This window comes from Anser brachyrhynchus (genome assembly GCF_964034855.1).
Source record: "Anser brachyrhynchus genome assembly, chromosome: 1".
NCBI classification, from domain to species: domain Eukaryota; kingdom Metazoa; phylum Chordata; class Aves; order Anseriformes; family Anatidae; genus Anser; species Anser brachyrhynchus.
The window spans coordinates 162,035,544-162,052,245 of record NC_137694.1 but is presented as its reverse complement, the minus strand read 5'-3'; the positions used below and the strand labels follow the sequence as shown (position 1 = coordinate 162,052,245).

The 16,702-nt window shown below is 35.3% G+C and overlaps 1 long non-coding RNA gene across 2 annotated transcripts in view; it reads left to right on the top strand.

Annotated features, from left to right (window-relative positions):
* LOC308195658 overlaps nt 1–16,702 on the top strand; it is a 47,169-nt gene that overhangs the window by 12,737 nt on the left and 17,730 nt on the right. The window contains exons 5-6 of one of the 2 annotated variants that reach the window (XR_013951694.1): nt 3,331–3,458; nt 7,323–7,652. The exons of the other annotated variant lie outside the window; for it this stretch is intronic. This is a non-coding gene — a long non-coding RNA (uncharacterized lncRNA). Of the gene's footprint in view, nt 1–3,330; nt 3,459–7,322; nt 7,653–16,702 lie in introns of those variants that run through there. 2 annotated transcript variants of the gene reach the window in all.

Here is a 16,702-nt window from a genome sequence, read left to right as displayed (position 1 = left end):
AAAAAGCTCTTTAAAAATCCTTTTGAGCTGCCAAAATGCCTTTTCTGTGTCCTAGTAAATTTTTTTAAGCATCAGATCATAGGTGAGGAGGAAAAAGAGATGGTAAGGCTACTATTTTCAGCTGTGTTGCTGTTGTGAAACAAGCAACGCTGAAGTATAACAAGCATGCTCTTGCTGATAGTTGTTGGTTATGATAACAGAATTTGTCTCCCAAAGACAGCTTTATACGGTGGAGATCCCAAGCATCTGTTTAGATAAGATCTAAGCATGTACAGATAAACTCTAATATACAGAAAACAGAGAAAACATTCTGGCCAGAGACAATCTTAATGTATTTTACATACGTCAAGGATAGGCATTACTTAAGCACAGGTTGGCCATATGTGATTTGCATACCCTAGTCCTCCATTAGCTACTTAATCCTTTTTTTGTTTCTAGTTTCATGTCTTGTTTTGAAAAGCAATTCAGTAAGGGATTCAACAGAGGGCATTGTGATGCTCAGCACTGCAACATCTAAAAGGTGTTACTCAAACTGCAATTGGCAGTGCTGGTTTCAGTACCCAGATATAACCATACACTGAATACAGTAACCTAAATTAGACAACATCCTGAATGCTGGCAAGATTGCTATGAAATGTGAATTTGAGATTCAGAAGCTGAAGCACCTTCTTGGGAATTCAGAGCTCTTATTTCTGTTTGAGAACAAGGCACTACTGAATATCTTCTTTCTCCTCTCCTGTATCTTGTAGCAGGAGTCTTCCCATGGAAGCTGTGGGCTAGAAATTGGAGTATGACAGCAAATTTTCCCTGATTTGCTCTCCTAATGGTAACTCTGCAAATTCCACATGAATGATGCTTAATGCCATGTTGAATACGTGACCTAATATTTTAGGAGACTAATTTCAATTGCTTTTCACATTTAAATATATTCCCTTTGCAAGCTGAGGCTTTTGCAGTTTTTGAAACAGCCCATATGGCAAGAGTTCCAATCAGTTTATTGCATACCATATAGTGTTTTTCATATTCTGTAATGGTCTAGCTTTTTAACTGTTGTTCGGTGTTCTTTCCTTCTACATGAGCATGTGTGTAAAAAGCTGAAGTCTCATCTGTGATCTATGGACTTCCAATGTTTAAGCCATGATGGTTCACAGTTTCAGTGAAAGGACTAGGAACATAGCTAGGGGCTAGAAGAGACTGTCATCCTCTGTGACTGGGCACAAAGGGGAGACACATAACACATGCTTACCACTGTGGGTGGCAAATTCCACAGACTGAATTTTTTCCTCAGAAACATTTGAGCATTAAATTTTTTATATTTCCTCAAATTAATTAACAGCTGACATAATCCTTCCTAACCCATTTCATACAATAAAACAATACCAATCTGGTGTGTTCTTCTTTTCCCATCTGTCTCATGATGTCATCTGTGAACTTTCCTCTATCTCTTATATGCTTAAAGAAAGATTTTTCCAAATAACCTTTACAAATCAAGATAATTTTGCTAAATCAATTACATTTGCTTCTTATTGTTGTATATCAGTAAAAAATCTTTAAAATGAATTATGCTATCTGAATATTTTAACTAAATAGGACACAATTTTTTAAAGGGAAGAAAACAAAGAAAGAAAGATTATTTTTAGTTAAAAGCTGAAAGGTCATATATATCATCTGATATATGAGTCTACCACTCGACTAAGCTAAAGCAACAAGGCTGCCCAGGAAGAATTACACCAAGCTAGGAAAACAAAATATTTAATTTAATTTATATAAATGTACTTACACACACATACATATATATAATACAAATATTAAAAATAAAAATATTAATTTTAATTAATTATTTATTAGTCAGGAAGAGTTCTAACCACCTTTCTTTAGTTAAAATTATATTGAGATACTAGTAATCTTTTGTATGTAAGCAGGTGAGAGGAGATTGCTAAGCTAAACACGTTAAGACAGTTTAAGCAGAAACTCAGCTGTGTGACTCTGGGGATTTGTCTAGAAGCAAACACATAGGTTATAGCATTAATCAGTAAGCTGCATAATAAACTGAAGAGCGACCAGGAAAAAAGAAGTTATGTAGAAACAGATCCTGGAACAAATGGTGTATAAGACCTGAGGACAAAGACATGCAATCAGGTTATCATGGTTTAACAAGTTAGTGCTTGTCATCAGAACACAGGTGATTGTTAGAGACCAGAGGAAGACGACAAAAGAAATACTGTCAGGCAGTAAACCCAGCAACAGAATACACTCCGTGCTATTGCTTTCAGTTCAAAGCATGCTGTTTCCAAACGCCTCTTTACTTAAAAGAGTAATAGGTAGGTGCAGAAGGGCAGTTGGAATGTAAAGGCCAAAGAATGCTAAAGTATAAATCAGAGGAACCTGAAAAATAGCTACAGGAAGCTAAGGGATGGATTTCATAAATTAATTACAAGAGAGCCAGATCATCTTAAAGACTTACCCATGGTTTAAATAAATAAGACAAGCCAGCAATAACTGTGAGATTACGTGACTTTGACACAGTGAGACTGATGGAGGTAAATTAATTTATGAAGCATATAGACTTCAGCTAGGAATATGAACACAGATAGTTACTATGGGTTAGCTTAATTTAGTAAGGTATCTGGAACATAAGATCAGAAACAATATAGAAAAGGATTTTGGTTTATGTGCTCGTACAAAGGAAATGAACTCTTTAGGGAAAACAAAACAAATCAAAAAACACTTGTCTCTTTTTGATACCATTTGTGCTTTAGGAAATTAGAACTTGTGTATTCTTTATATGTGAATATTCTCTGTAAATCTTGTTGGTTTTATGGAGGCCCTACCATAAAGCAAACACCTTTCAAGAGCAAAATCTTGAACATTTGCTGGGGTTATAAAGGAGAAACTTCACTTTGGGGCTGGAATAGAGATAATTTTCTTCATAGAGGTTTGTACTGTGCTATGTTTTGGATTTGCAAGGAAAATAAAGATGGTAATACACTGATGTTTTAGTTGTTGTTGAACTTACACAGACTCAAGGTCTTTTCTGCTTCACACGCTGCCCTGCCAATGAGGAGACTGGGGGATGCACAAGAAGTTGTGAGGGGACACAACCTGGACAGCTGACCAAAGGGATATTCCGTGCAATAAGATTTCATGCTCAGCAGTATATGCTGGAAGGAAAGAAGGAGGAGGAGGGGGGACCTTAGGAGTCAGGGCATTTGTCTTACCAAGAAACTGTTATGCATGATGGAGCTCTGCTTTCCTGGAAGTGGCTGAACATCTGCCTGCTGATGGGAAGCAGTGAATTAATTCCTTGTTCTGCTTTGCTTGCATTTGTAGCTGGTGGAATTAGACTCATATGCAGATAAAGGGGAAAGAATCAGCCTTTCTGTTTATCTTTACCACTGATTACCTGCCTCATAACCGTGAGACAATATCAAGGTATTGCACGGATACTTAGTATACAGGTATATGAAATGAATTCTATTCAATATTTTTTGAAAGTCGACTGATTATCAGATTGAACAGTATATGCTCCAGGGAAAAATACGTCTCAAACTGAAATAGTGCCAGGTAACAAATGTAAAATTTTAAATAAGAATTTTTGTGATTCTATGCAGTTTCTATTGAACATTTCCATATGCATTATTTGTTTTTTTTTTCAGTTTGATAATTTTTAAACTAATGGAGATTCAAAAACAATGTAAAAATAAATAGATATTTTGGAAACTTCCTTGAAAGTTGTCTGAAATTTGCTAAAATAAAGATAAATATTATATCTATGTTTCAAAAACACATCTAACAGAGGCAAAATGAATTCCACAGTTTCTGTGAAACAGCAAGTTGAGTGGAATTCATTTTACGTATGTTTATATGTCCATTTTTTGAGCTAGCAGATGTAGGAGTCCTTTACAATCAATGAAAATAGAGTGCTATCCACCTGACCTGTTTCAGAAGTTGAAATTAGACTGAGCTGAATGGTATAGAATGGTGTAGAGCATGGTATAGAATAAGCTGAATGGTCAAAAATCACCACCTCAAAAGTGAAACTTGTATGAGGGATGCAGATGTCGTTGCCTGTGCCTACGCTGTAGATACCTACATGTGATTAGCTGAACTCCACTCAACATGCCTACACAACCCTGTGCTTCACAGAAAAGATTGATCATATATGTGCCTATTCCAGAAATAATATCCATTTCACATTAGTATTGACCTGAGCCTTCACTAACTTGACTGTAATGTTTCTAACACAATCTGGTATCCCTGACTACTGTATCTAGCTCTGTATGCACAGGACAGGGTCCATGCATTCTTTCTTATTTCCTCATTCTGTTAATATGGACAGGATTGTCACATCTACTTTGACTTTAAACAGATGGTCAGGAATGCCTGTATTATTCTTTCTCCTTTTTGAGGACTACCTTTGTACAAAGTCCTTTGGCATTATTGTAATGGAGAGATTAAATAATAGTAGAAACCAATTTCACACCAATATATTTCTATACAAACAAGCCACAAAACAGTAGGTTTTGAAAATTTGGGTATTTGATCTAGTGTCTTGATAGAATTATATGAGGATGATATGCTGCACTGTCAGTTTTCAGCCTGATTTTCAGCACTTACACATGCATAGTTCTGAAAGTGATAAAAGTGGCTGGATTCAGAATGTTCACCAGACAGAAGTGGAAGCTGTTTTTTATCAGAAAGGAAAGATAACTGCAGAGTTTCAGGCCTATAGTAGGTTCAGGCTGGAAAATGCTGCCTTAGGCAGAATATTGTGGATTTATATGGTATCTTTCCTGTGTAACAAATGATAATTTAATTTTCATCATCTTTTGCCTACAGTCTCAGGCTTGACATAAACATTGCTTCTAAATAGAAAGGGTCAGAACACTACTACAAGAACAACATATTTCTTTTAACTTGCATCAAGTTGACTTTCATTTCTTGAGTCTATGGAAAGAATAGCAATGTTATTCTTCAAAATGATTTTGTTTATTTTTGGTTTTGGGAAATAGCGACGAAACATTTTCTACCATATAAAACACAGAATTTAACATTTTTTCTGTTTAAAATGTGCACTGTTTTTTTTTTCTCCTCCATGTCTGTACCTATGAGTTGTTTTGTTATGTTTTGTTTCCTTTCTCTCTCTCTTTTTTTCCTTTTTTTTTTTTTTTTAATCAAAATGAGCTTTAAGGAAAAGTCTTTCTCAAGCCATTGGTTATTGCTTTCTTGCTTGCTTGCCACTCTCTCTCTCTCTCCCTCTCTCAATAGGATATAGTATAGAACATATAATTTTACATTTTTTTGGGGTAAATTTTCTCTTCTAATTGGTGCCAGTGTACATGTATCCTGATAATTAATTCTGTTTGTCAGAAATAAGAATAATGATTTCATTATAACGTGTAAGTACAAGAATTTCACTTCCATAAATTGCAGGGCTTCTACTAGCTAGACTACTTGCTTGCTAGAAGCAGATTTATTATTAAACAACACAAATTCAAAATGTTCTTCTATTCCACCATTTCAAAGTTTTTAAATAACAGAAATCATAAAGATGTACTCATTCATTTGCTATTAGCAAAAAAAATTTTTTTAGATATGTTCTTATGTAAAGATTTACTCCTACATTTTCTATTAGCATAAAATATTTTTTTTTGACGTAAAATATGTTCTAATGCAAGCAGATTTGGGAAACATGATTCAAATACTTCACAGTTCACCCAGAAACTCAAATACATATACCCTCTTCCAAAAGACCATCTTAGATATTATGCTCTGGATTTTGCTGAAATGTGTATTGACTTACTTGTTGGGGGGAAAGGGGGGGGAGATATTTACAAATTAAATGTTGATTCTCATTAGTTAGGGCATTAATATGGCAAAAAAAAATAACGTTCTATATTCAGGACAGAATAGAAGCTTGCTTTTGCATCTAGCTTCCATTATATTTTCCTTTTGCATAGATCTGAATATTAACATTCTCAGCAAATCACATGAAATAATTTTCATAATCCTTTTTAATAAGCAGTCACCAGGCTCCCTGATGTTTCTTTTCTTTTGATGCATCTGAAGATACATACTATTTTGCAACAGACCCAGTTAGGGTGAAATTTGTAAGCACAAGCTTCCGGAAAGATAAGATGACAAGAATGCTTTTAAAGATAATTTTGTATCTTTACTAAGTTAATAGGCAGAAACACATTTCCTCATGTTACCTATTACCATATCCCTTTAATCACTATATTTTATACATTTTCAGAGCAGCTTGAAATCCTTACATTTATCTAAAAGGCTGGAGATCCCAGGTCCATAAAGGTTGTTACTGATAGGCATAACATGGCAAATGAACCAGTTTTCCAGGAACAGTTCTGAATTCTAATGCAAGATGCAACTATTTGTATAAAATAGCCGTGAAGGGCAAATTGTGAAAACACTTTCTGGGGGAGCTGGAGGGCAGCAGAGACTGTATTACTGCTATTGCTTTAGGATCAGAAATATGTTTTTCAGAAGCTTCCTTCAGGGAAATAGTTTTAAATATGTTGCCTATCCCATGTCTTTTCTCTCCTTTCCCTCTAACTCTTCCTCTCCCCTCTACCCTTCTCCCACCCCTCCCCTCCATATGAACTGATATCCAGAATGATGGAATGTGTGCAAATGCTGCCTGAATGATTTATTTATTTTTCTTCAACTAAAGACTGAATTATTTTACAATCTGTCTCCCTCTCTCTCTCTCCCTCTCAATCTAAATTTATATTAACTGTCATTTACCTAAACTTTTTCCTAGCTCCCAAGAGCATTTATTTTTCTCAGTGCATATATATTTTTCTAAATGTATCATGCAGTAAAACCATTTTCTTTTATGGCTCATTTTATGTTTTGCCTTTGCTTATTTGTATTTTCTTCTTTTGTTATGTTCATTTCTTTGCTGTCACTATAGAGATATCTTTTTGTTCTTTCTTATTTCTCTTCAATGAAATACACACATTATGAGGGATTTTTTTTTTTCCTTCTGTGTTTGCTTCCTTACTGTCTTTGCTTCTGACATAGCTATGAGTTGTAAAATGCTGCAGTTGTCACTTCCTATTCCAGGACTAAGCAGACAAAAGGTTTTTGCAGCTCATGCACTTGACATGAGGAGTAACAGGGACAGGGTGTTTTTGTAGACTGAAAATGTTTGTTGTACTGTTATGCTTCAGCTTCAGTACTCTTCTAGTCAATCTGTAGAAAGTGCCACAGTGTTTCATATTTCAAGACATCAAAAATATTAAAGGGATATGCTATAATATTCAAACATTTTTATAACATTCAAATGAAATTTTTGGCAGGTTTTTGGAAAAAAAAATCAGAATTTAACGACTGCTGCAGAATTTGAGTAAGCAGAACTAAAAACCACATGAGACTGACATGATTCTTTTGGGACTAGCTGATATAGCTAGCGTTCATTCATGCTTAATGTGAAAAATGTTCTCACTACAAACCTCAAAAAAAAAAAAAAGGTAAAGTAACACTTCTTTACTTCTTTACCTATTTTATATTTGTTAGTTAAAGATTTTATATGGAGTCATACTGTTGATGTTGTCCTTAGGAGCTACTTATTGATCTTCAGAACTTGTATTATTGTACAGATTTGGAGAGCTGCTGGTGGAGTCTGTGCTTAATCTCTGAACCAACTGCAATTGCTTGCAACTGAAAATCACAAATTTTGCAATTGCAATTGCAAGTAATTCTCTCCTCTAAAGTATAAATATTCCTAGACACGTTTTCTTTCTGTAGTAAATACATTTGTCTAAATCTGTGTTAGAAAAAGTATAGAGGTTTTTTAAATGCCATTTCATATAGGTTGATCTGAAGTTTGTAGAATTTGTGTTACAGCAACTCATGCAGAATTAGGACTTATTAAAAAAAGAAGAACAACAAAACATCATTACTCCACAGAGCTTGCAATCATAGATAGTAGCAAAACTGTCACTAATATAAACCTAAATAATTGAGGAAATTACAGTGTATTTTAAAAAGTGATACTTAATGACCTTTAACCTGCACTCATGAGTCTATTTTAAATGAGTCATTGCATCATAGTTCCTGCTGTAGCAAGGTGCATAGATATCTCTATTGACAACTGGTTGTAGAACTGAAGAAGGAGTTAAGAGATGCCCCATTTTTCATTAATTCAACACCATGGAATTGTTGCACTGCAGGGTCAAAATTTTTATCTAAACTCCGTGTTGTTGACAGAAAAAGCAAAGAACCTACATTTCTGACAGTCATGCATTATACATATTGCACAAGAAAAACTCTCAGTATATTATTTAAGCTAATGTTTTATTCAGTAATGCCGTGACTGAGAATAGGATTCATCTACTGGGTAGGAGAGCACAAGAAAAATTAAGGGTGGGATTAAGTGGCAAATTCTAGACACTTCAATATAAGAGTCTAAGTGTGGGTGTCTAAATATGAATGAAGTGTTCAAGCGCTGTGTAAAGTCCAGAGATATTTTAGAGGCCCTTAGCATTCAAATAATCCACAAAGGGCAGTCAGATACGTCATAAAATATACAGGAGACATGCATTCATATTTACTGATAGCTGGAAGCCTGTGGATATGCTAGGACAACTTACAGGACTTTAGACACCAAATTTTGGGCAATTGAACCATAGCAATAGTTTTGATAGTGAGGATTGCTATTCATCTGAAGAACCAACTCAGTTCAGTCTGAAGTAGTTCCACATTCAACCCTGTTCAGTTATCTAAGATTCAAGGTTTAGTTTAGTTGAAAGCATCTGTGCGACCCTGAGTCAGTTTCACTGAGAAAATTGTTGCTATGACATGATAAAGTGATTTAAAACTATGAAAGATATGAAAAATAAAAACATGGACAAAAGTGTAATTTGTGAGATGGGGACAATTAGTAGCTCAAAGATTCAAGAGAAAATATACTGACATTAAGATTGTACCCAGTCCTCCCTCCCCAAATGGGAGACAATCAGAAGACAGCAACTCAGCAGTATTGACGTCTATCCCAGTCCAAAATGGGACAAAGCTCATCTTTTCCTACCCAACTGTCTGGTGAACAGTTTAGTAGCTTGCTAATATAAACAATATTCTGTGTGTAGTAGCCAGAAAATAATTGTTTTGTACTCTCAAATTGCATATGACCTAATTCCATAGTCTCTTTGAACACAAAAAAAGTTGTCCAAAACATGACCCAGAGTGAGAGAGTTAAAGTAGGAACCAGAGAAAAACTGGGAAGTGTATCCTCACATTCTCTTGAAATGTTGTCTGAAAATAAATAGATAAATACATAAATAAAAATCAGGGATGATTCTTTTTCTTCAGCAAGATTAACAAGGTGGGTATTAGTCTGACAGAAAACACATTTCAAATTATGCCCTACTAAGCAACATTCACCACTACCTGGCATGTTCTAAATAGGAAGAACTAATACTAAGATTACAGTAAACATTTGAGTCTTTCTCTCCCAAAAGGCACTACTGTCACTAGTTTTGCAGTCAGGATTTCCTCTATTCAGACAAAACAGAACAGTTTAGAAGTAATATACATTTAGCACAGCATGCAAAATAAACTGCTGTAGCAAAAGTATTGTCACCATTCCAGCTAGATAAAACTGTAGACATTGTAATCTGTTCAGATTTATGGTGGGTATGTCATGCTTTAATTGTTGTTACTCAGAATGTAGTTCAAATTTGTTTCATAATAACTAAAATCATAATGGTATCAAAAGCTACTGTCATATACACAAGATAAAAAGGGAAGCTGAAAGGAAAAATCCATACATGTAATGAGGCAGAGATAAAAAGGCTTATATATGTCAGTAGAATAGATGAAGTAGCTAAGGAAACTATGACATTACGCATATTTTTTTTCAAAATTCTATGAAAGCCAAGATATGAAGAATATGTAATAAGCAATTGCTTGGCTTGTACCAAAAGTAATCCTCTAGTCTAAGCAGAGTGCTGGATTTTTACTTAAGTCCAACATTTCTGGGGACCTTTAGAAAGGTTAAATTACTGGAGAATACCACAAACAATAGAAAATAAGCTAAAAAATAAATTTAAAAAAGATTATTATCATATCACCCAATAGAGCAAGTATTTTCTATTACTCTATGTTACCACTTGCCTAGTAAAAAGAAACAATAATAAGATCCATCAAAGGTCATAGTAAGAGAAGCTAATACAACTGAAAAGGATAGCTACAAAAAGTAAACTCTCACCTTGATGCTTAGAAGAACTTTGATAACAGTCACACTCACCTCTTATTTCAATGCCACAGTGGGATATAAAACTTCTGATTTTATTTTTTTTTCAGATTCATTTACTAATGAAAAAAAAAGAAATACAGTACAATATTGTGCTGAGTAGTTGTATCAAAGTCATACATGTTTTACAAGGAAAAGATGGGGTCAGCAACAAGATTGACTTTAAGTCAGCAAACCAAAAATGTGAGTGCAGATTTTGAGTGTGGGTTATTGGGAGTAAGATTACCAACAGTCCAGTGATGTCCATGTTTCCATGACATGTCCATTTTACAGAAAGTACCCCCCTCTCTGGTTATGTCTGTGCTATAAAAGTAGAGAAGGGCAGAAAGTGATCCCTCCTCATAAAACCACACGTCACAGATGGTTCTTACTCAAATCACTGAGGACTGTCCTGTTATAAGAGCTCGAGCTCTGTTCTAAGTTCTGGAGCTCATTCTGTGGCCTTTGTCTACTTAGTGCTACATACTGGCCTCAGTATTTGTATGGACTTCACCAAGAATTCAAAGTGATTTTACCATGATTGTTTACTTATTTATTTACTTATTTACTTATTTTTTAATGAATTTACCCACTTGGAACAGTTTAAGGGCTTTCAAGAGGAGTTACAGTGGGCTCAAGTTTTAATTACATTGTTGTTGTTAACCCTGGTAGATAGCTCAGCACCACACAGCAGCTTGCATGTTCCCCTCCAGCATGGTGAAGGAGAGAATCAGAAGGGCAAAAGTAAGAAAAATTGTGGGCTGAGATAAAGTCAGCTTAATTGATAAAGAAAAATCTGTGCACACGAGCAAAGCAAAATAAGAATTTGACTCATTACTTCCCATCAGCAGGCAAATGTTTAGCCATTTCCAGGAATAGGGCTCCATCAGGCTTAGTGTTTTCTTGGGAAGACATAAGCCATAACCCGGAACGTTCCACTCCTCCTCCTTCTTTCCCCCCAGTTTTTATGGCTGAGCATGACATCTTATGGCATGGAATCTTATGGCATCTTTGGTCAGCTGAGGTCAGGTGTCCAGGTTGTGTCCCCTCACAACTTCTTGTACATCCCCCAGTCTCCTCACTGGCAGGGCAGTGTGAGAAGCAGGAAAGACCTTGAACTGTTTATCAACAACTAAAGCATCAGTGTATTATCAAATTTATATTCATTGCAAAGCCAAAACTGCACAACACAAGCCTCTATGAAGAAAATTAACTCTGTCCCAGCAAACAACAGGACAATTGTCATCATCTCATTCAAAACCCATCTGGACATGGCTAGGCAACCAGCTCTAGGTAATCCTGCTTTGGCAGTGGGGTTGAACCAGAAGATTTTTCAAGAGTTCCCTTCCAACCTAAACTATCCCGTGATTCTATGAAATTTGTGTGAAGCTTTAACAAACTGGTGGTTTGTTTTTAAAACATGTATTACTATTGAAGTGATTGGATTGATTCTCTTTGTTTTTTAAATGCTTAAAAACTTGTGGCATGGAGTTCTACATATTTGTTTGTTTTGAAACATCTTTTTCTGTTTGATCTTACATGTTTTTTTAACTGGGAAAATTACATCCTCTCTGCCATTCATGACCTTACAGACTTCTATCATATCTCAGGTCTATAATTCCTTTCTGTTAGGCTAAAGAATCTCAAACTACTTAGTTTAACAATGGTATTGAGGAATAGTAGGGATTTTTATGGTATTGTAATGATGCTTTTTTTTTTTTCTTTTCTTTTAGTGATCCTAGCAGCTCCCTGTGAAAAACAAAAACTACTCTGACCTTTTGTTTCCTAACTTTTAACTAATTATTTAGTTATCAGTAGCTTCTATTATGTCTACTTATTTTTCTTTAAAATTCTTTAGTGATTGACTGCTGCTGTACTTTAGAAATTTAAGGAGATTAGCAGTCAGATCGCTGTTAACCACGTAACAACTGGACTCTCAAAAAATTATAACTAGTCACATCCATTAATAGAATGTTTTATACTGATCCATAGTTGAGTTGGGGAAAAAGCTACTCCACATTTTTTCTCTGGCTGCTATAAGATACAGTGATTGACATGTAGTAAAACTCAGATTCCTTTTCATGCTATTCTTGGACTCCAATGTGATCCATCATTTCCCCATGAAGGATTTCAGTGGGTACTTGCTTTAAGGTAGTCCCCTCCTTTGTTTGTGGTTGTGGCCAAGGAAAGGTCACATAGAGGCCTTCTGTGGCTCAGACTGAGCTGAACAAGATTTGCTCAGACTACTGAGCAAGGCTTATGTCAAGTGCAGGACTAGATCATACCCATCACAGGGGGCTTCCTTTTCTGACAAGATTCCAAGCATGATGGCAGGGCCAGCTTGTATCGGCCACAGGGCCGCCTCACAACACACAAGTGTGATGGTGTTAAGAAATGGCAGCCAGCAAATCAGAGAGCAGTATGACATTTAGCATAATGGCATGAAGTGGCAGAATCCTGTCATTAAATAAGAGCCAAAACAAAATAGTAGCCCCTGCGTATGAAGGGGAAGGACTCATGTATTGTCTAATCTTGGATATCTCTGGTACCTATACTATCCTAAGGACATTCACCATGAAGCAAGGAAATTTGGTAAAAATTCTTGAAATAAAATCCAGATAAGTTAACCTCTAATTTTGTCAGTTTTTATCATTTATTTCAAACAGATATAAAAAGACAGTTCCTGTAGAGATATTTTTTGACATATTTTTAGCTGAAAAAATCATTATTGCTGAAGCATAAATATGAGCAAGCACTGTTATTGATACTACATATAGAATTTGAATTTTTTTAAAGCAGGTCTGTTCTGAACAGCATAATCCATTTTACTTGTATATGAAAATTTAATTTCTGACTCACTGCTAAAGAGAACCACTCATTTAAATACTTGAAATAATGTTCGATCTCAGCAACATCTATAGGAGTTGATTCGGCCATCATCCTAATTTTTTGAATTGAAATAAAGTAATAAATAATAACTAAAGGAAGGACTGTGGTATTGGGCCATTATTTGCATAGAAAAAATAGACTGTGGCTTTTCCAGTATTTTTCCAGAATAGATTAGAAAGGCAGCCCAGCTCCCAGAATTATACATCAGACTGCAATACTCAGTATGAAAATCAGTTTGAATCAGTAATCATTGCCATTCTCAAGGCATTTGCTTTTAAACATGAACATAAAATTATTTGGCAATGGTTGAAGTCTCTTAGGCTACAAGCGCTCCATTCTGAAGCATGAAATGTTTGTCTCTTGGGACTGTGTTTTGTTTGACTTTGATTCTCTGTTTTGCTGCTTTTAATAACAAATGACACTCTTTAGTTCAATTTTAGTTAGTGTTATTTGCTAGAACAATGATTGTGTTCTGTCCCTTTGCATCATATAATGGCTACATGTTTTTTACAAAGCTGTTAACATGCATTCTTTAGAGGCTATTAAAAACTACTGCTCTTTTCTAATAAAAATTAGTCTGGTGTTATGAAAAAGAAACATTAGTTTTATAGTTTAGAAAAACTTTTTTTTTATGGGGAGAGGGGAAGCTATAATGTCAATATAAAGTTTATAATTAGTAAAAAATAGTGTTATAATGTATGCTGTATTGTGTGTACAAATATGTTAATGTAAGCATTAAAAAAAAAAGCTTTAAATGGCATTGCCTATTCATCTGCTCTTTGAAATGTAATAATCATGAAATAAAAAAGCAATCTAAAGGGCTTAGGGCAAGGAGCGGGGGGCAGAAGAAAAATGCAGTGACATTTCTGAAGCAGGATGAATCTCGTGTATTGTACACTATAAAACATATTTTATTTCTTGGTGCAATTCTTTCATTTTCCAGAAGGTAAAGTATAAGATGAACTTCAGCATCTCTTCTTTTTGCTCATAACTTATCCTTTTTGTAACATAAAAAGGCATGCATCTCAGTAATCCAAACTTCTAAAGTAAAGAATGAGCCAAGAGAGAACTATATGTCTCCATAAAATGCTTCAGGACATCTAAGTTAGATAATTCCCTCTTTTCCTTAGATTGCATAGAAAACTGGAATAGAATAATTCAGTGTCCTCAGATGATAAATGTGAGCTATCTGGTAAGGACCAAAAACTACCGAAGAGTTAACATTAAACAAATAGTTTTATCAGACCAGATAGCTGATTAGGAGGCATATCCCACTTGTCCATTCAGGACTGGGTATGCCTGGTTTTCTGCTGATAATGGCTACTACACAGGAAAAAGAACTTCATTTTCCAGAAACTTCCACTGGTTAATGAATTTGTTCCAGGTGGAGGATTTGTCAGATGTACCTCAGCCTGAGGGAACTTGTCTGGCTGATTAATCAACAAGCTACAGAACAATTTGCAAGAAGGTCTTTTACATTCTTCCCACTAACTAGCTCACTGTGCAGCCAAACAACTTCTAAGTTTATGTGACAAAAAAAAAAAAAACAAAAAACAAAAAAAACATGGAATCTGACCAGGTTTTGATTGGGATAAAGATAATTTTCTTCACAGAGGCTTGTGAGGTGCTATGTTTTGGATTTACAATGAAAATAATGTTGATAACACACCAATGTTTTAGTTGTTGTTCAGCAGTGCTTACACAGACTCAAGGTTTTTTCTGCTTCTCACACTGCCCTGCTAGTGAAGAGATTGGGGGATGCACAAGAAGTTAGAAGTGGACATTCTAATACAATCTTCTATACTAGCAGTGTTAGAAATTTCCCAAGCATGATTTTGGAATGTGCAAAACGGTAATCTCTCACAAGAGTCTGGCCACGCCTCAGAGACTGGGATTTGCTAGGGACCATCACCAGAGTTAGGCTGCATAAATGCAGCCAGGTCTGGAGACTGACTTACTATCCTAGAACCAGAGAACCATAGAATCTCTAAGGTCGGAAAAGACCTCCATCTGGTCCAACCATCCCCCTACCATCAACACACGCTTCTCATTGCCATGTTGTCCCAGTGCCCATGTGCATTCATGGGCACATGTAATTTCCCATTATAAAAGTAGCCAAAAAAGTTTTAATTAGGAAGCCTTTCCTCTTAATACATTCTATCCTAATGATAAAAATAATAATAAAGAGAAGAACAGAAGTAATGTCTAGAAGGAGACCAAAAGACTTTCCTGCTCATCCTTCTGTAGTTATTTTCATCTCACTGGGCCATATAATTAAGTTCTTCTGTTTATGCTCTTCTTTTGGCCTCAGAAATCTTGAATTAAAAGTTAAGAAGCATAAAAGCAAGTAAAATAATAGTTGGTCATCCGTCCTACTTTTTTTTTTTTTTAATAAATAAATACATTTGGGTTAAGAGCTAAGTCTCATGTCTTAAGAATCTTTAAGGGCATTAATCAGGTGTCTTCTAAAATAATTTACAGCCTCTCTCTTATGATATTCAAGGTTTCACTTAGAATGCCAGACTCTTGGCACGTTTCTTATAATGACTTAGTTTCTGATCACAAAAGCTTGTCCTTGATCCTTTGGATCTGTATGTAACAGGGGCTCATTCATTTTTCAACTTACTTCAGTGTAAATGAAAATCAACCTCAGAAGAGTTACACTGAGAAATACATCTTTGACATATATCAGGGATCCCCAAGTGGCTTCAAATCCAAATTATTCACAATTCAATTTATGCAAGGCATTAGTAAAACTGCAAAGATACCTAAAAGTATGCAGTACTTAAGTGTTTTTTTGTTGGTGGTAGTGTTTTATTTTTTTTTTTGGTTGGTTTTATTTTTGCATATTGTCTTAGCCACATTACTTGCTAATATTTTTCTTTTGCTTCATCAAGTATTTATTAGGTTAATGTTGAGGAAGTCACATTCAGTCTCTCAGAATTTCTAATACCTGCTGCTGCTCTTTGATTTTTTTTTTCTTCTTCTTCTAAAAATCTACTGCAACTTTTAACTTCTGTCAGAATCCAAATAGTTAATCATGTTCAAAATACCATTGTGAAAAGCAGCCGGACATTATATAGGACTTTTGCCTTTTCTAACCCAGCTTTGTAAGAAGCCCAGAATTTTGACTTCAGTGGTAGTATAACTTTTCCTCCAGAACTACAGTGTTCTCTGATTGTGTAAACAGTACATTGAAGCTATAAGAATTTTTAGTTAGGAAGCAGGCCTTGATAAAAATAACACACTAACTTTTCGCTTTTTGTTTGTTTCCTCCTGCTGGAAAGATTGGAAATGGAATTGATTGCTGGATGGATTGGAATGGAATGGAATGGATTGGAATGGAATGGATTGCTGGAAAGAATGGAAAGATTAAAAAGTTAATTTTCCACGTTAATCACCCATACCCTGTATTACATACATCATGTTAATCTGATTCACATTCTTAGTTTCTTGTTTAACTGAATGTCTTGGGTTTACATTGCAAGGGTTTGGTAGCAGGGGGCTGCAGGGATGGCCTCTGTGAGAAGAGCCCAGAAGCTTTCCCGTTGTCAGATC